Source organism: Etheostoma cragini, chromosome 7 (genome assembly GCF_013103735.1).
Source record: "Etheostoma cragini isolate CJK2018 chromosome 7, CSU_Ecrag_1.0, whole genome shotgun sequence".
NCBI classification, from domain to species: domain Eukaryota; kingdom Metazoa; phylum Chordata; class Actinopteri; order Perciformes; family Percidae; genus Etheostoma; species Etheostoma cragini.
The window spans coordinates 23,056,665-23,059,555 of NC_048413.1; the positions used below are offsets into that span (position 1 = coordinate 23,056,665).

At 37.4% G+C, this 2,891-nt stretch overlaps 1 protein-coding gene across 3 annotated transcripts in view; it reads left to right on the plus strand.

Moving 5' to 3' along the window:
- The window catches only part of calcrl2 (calcitonin receptor-like 2), a 23,331-nt gene continuing 20,440 nt past the window's right edge, over positions 1–2,891 (plus strand). For 2 of the 3 annotated variants that reach the window (XM_034875637.1, XM_034875638.1), the window contains exon 1: positions 1–227. The gene's annotated coding sequence lies outside the window, so the exon portion shown is untranslated. The remainder of the gene's footprint in view (positions 228–2,891) is intronic. The other variant, XM_034875639.1, reaches the window with a different exon arrangement.

Here is a 2,891-nt window from a genome sequence, read left to right on the forward strand (position 1 = left end):
TTTTTTTGACGTACACCAGTTAGTGTTTTATTTTGAAAGTAATAACAGGATTTTATGTATTTTCCACTGTGACCAACTTGACTGCTGTAGCTGGGTGGTCGAAGTTGGTCATGTTGTCAGAAAGCATAGACAGTTAAAAGGCAGCATGAGACTCTTCTTTGCTCAGACCTTGCAAGCATTGGAATATTTCAAGGCAGAGACAGTTTGACAGCTCCCTCAAAGAAAATGTAAGTATCAAGTCTCTCCTTTCACTCAAAAGTCAAGCTGCCATATAAAGAAACAGTCCAGGCCCCTTGATGCAGTGGTTTTATGAGGCTTCACTTGAATGCGGTCGTGTAAAACGTGTATAAGTCAGGATGTGATGTTTACCCTGTTAAAAAATAACTATTGAACTTTGCAATAGTCATTTATAATAATGATTCTCAATAAAGGAACACCAATATTTAACAACTTACCTTTTATATTAGAAGCAAAGTTAAGTGACTTTAGGAACATTGTGAAGATTGTAAAGTGTAAGTATAGAAAAAAGGACAATACAACTGATGTACATTAGGATATCTATACATTCATAATTTAGAATAATACAATATTAGTTCTCATAGGGAACTTATTGGAATTTTAAATGAATGTGTTTATTATCAAAGACAAAATTAAGGTCACAATAAGAATTGATAATAGGAGAAAGATAAGGAACTTTTATTGTCATTATACTGCATGTATACTGCAAGACAGCAACAAAATGAAATTACCATGGCACTGCCTGATATAAACAAAACAATATAACATATTATAAACAATAAAAATGAAAGTAAAAATAGAGTAGTGCTCAATGTGCAAGTCAACAATAGCAGCATTAAAGTGTAAGAAAGGAATATAAACATGTATGGACTAAAGTGTAACAAAACACCCATTGACTTCCACAGACACTAGAAGTTATAGAAATATTAAAGAAATGTAGCTGTGTGTTTTTTTGTACAGGGTTGTAAAGTATATCATTGAGGATGAATGCAGGTTGAAGGAAGGTCACACCCTGAGTTGGCTTGTTGCCTGCTTCTACAGTTGCAATTCTAAGTACCATATGAATAGAAATAGAATAGAGTTGAATGGAGTGTTGCTGTGATTATCTCCACTAATATGAAACACAACACATGGCCTATGAGCAGGGTTCAAAATTAACTTTTAAGTCCATCAGCCAAATGGCTATTTAATGTTCATATTGTACCAGCCACCCAATAGATTACCATTGCTTTTTTTCTAGTGAATCTACCAGCCACTGGTAAATTGTGCTAATTGTGTGGCCTGCATATACGTCCTTGATCAACACACAATGAGTCAACACAGTTAGAAACACAGTAGAAATTACTGAACGGGAAAGACGGGCAATATTGCAGGGATTTAATTATTTACTGGAAGCTGGTTGAGTTTCCTGTCATTAGCAGAGCTTTGAGACTCAATCTATATACAGCAGCTTTTAAAAACAGAAGTCATGTTAGAGTCTTTGAGCTTTTGTGTAACCTGGTGGTGTTGTAAATACAAATAAGTGACACCTAAAGTTGAATGACTGAGCGTTTAAGCTTTCATTGATACCATTAAAAATGATACACAATGAAAATAAAGCTAAAGCATATTTTACAGACTTGTGCAGTTTGATAAACTAAAAAGAACAGTGTAAATCAAACAATGGAGCTGGATTCAAGTGACTGAGTATCTTTTCCATTTAACATTTACAAATTATACCATATATTGTATAACAATGTAGGTTACATGATAATATAGATACCCAAGGGTACCTTGTTGCTGCTCCCAGCAGACTGGATACGCTTACAAGTGCTTTGTTTTTTTTCTCTCAGAATTTGCATTTCTCCTGGCTGATTTTCATTTACTTTTACATGCATTAGCAATCACAAGTAAACCCGACAGACTTGCAAGGGTTGCTCTCTTTGTAGAAGTCATTTCATGTCGCTTGCTGTGCCTAACCCACATAGAAAAGGAGACCTGTGTACTTTATAAATGTATAAGTAGTCTTGTTCAGTTCGATTCAAATTGTTTTCATCTATAGTATCAAATCATAAAAAGTAATCTCAAGACACTTTAAACATAGAGTGTGTCTGTAGCCTGCCCTGTTCTTTTATTTACAAAGACCCAACAATTTTCCACAAGCAAGCATTTAGTGCAACATGGGCAAGGAAAAACTTCCTTTAGCCAGAAACCTCTGACAGCCCAAGGCTCTTTGTGAGTGGCATCTGTTGTTGCCGGTTTAGACTCAGGGGCATAGTAGGGCTTTGTAGGGCATAGCAGGGCATAGTGCAGCCTAGTAGGGAACAGCAGGGTGTCGAGGAAGACCACGGCAGCTGCCACCATGATTTACATACCAACCAGAATCCAAGGAAACTGTGGGGTGAGAAGACATAGGACTATTGAAATAAGCTCCCCCGATATAAGTTTTCCTTACTTGTCACTCTCTGTAAGTGTGACATTCACTCATATTATTTCAGTACCATCCTCAGCCTCGTACTTGCCTCTACAAAATGAGCAAGGCAGCTTTTATCCAGCAGAGGCTATTTCTATAATGGCTTTCTGTGTTTCTATCGATAATTGGCTCAATTCAATTCAGAGTGTTTTTAGGAATGCCCTGTACGCCCTGTGTCTAGGGACGCCAAGTTGTAATCCTCAAATCCAAAACACTGATCTCAGACCTCAGATCTTAAATTGACTTTTGAAGGCCTCTGAATAATTCCTTAACTCTACAGTCGGACCAAGCATCTGTCCGTGGGAAACTTTCTCCCCACACGGGCCCCAGTGGGTCTTTGACTGGAACAGTCTGCTCTTGCCAGGCAGTTATGAGTTTATTAATAAGTGTTTGGCAGCTACTTTGGTCCCAACCCCCAACT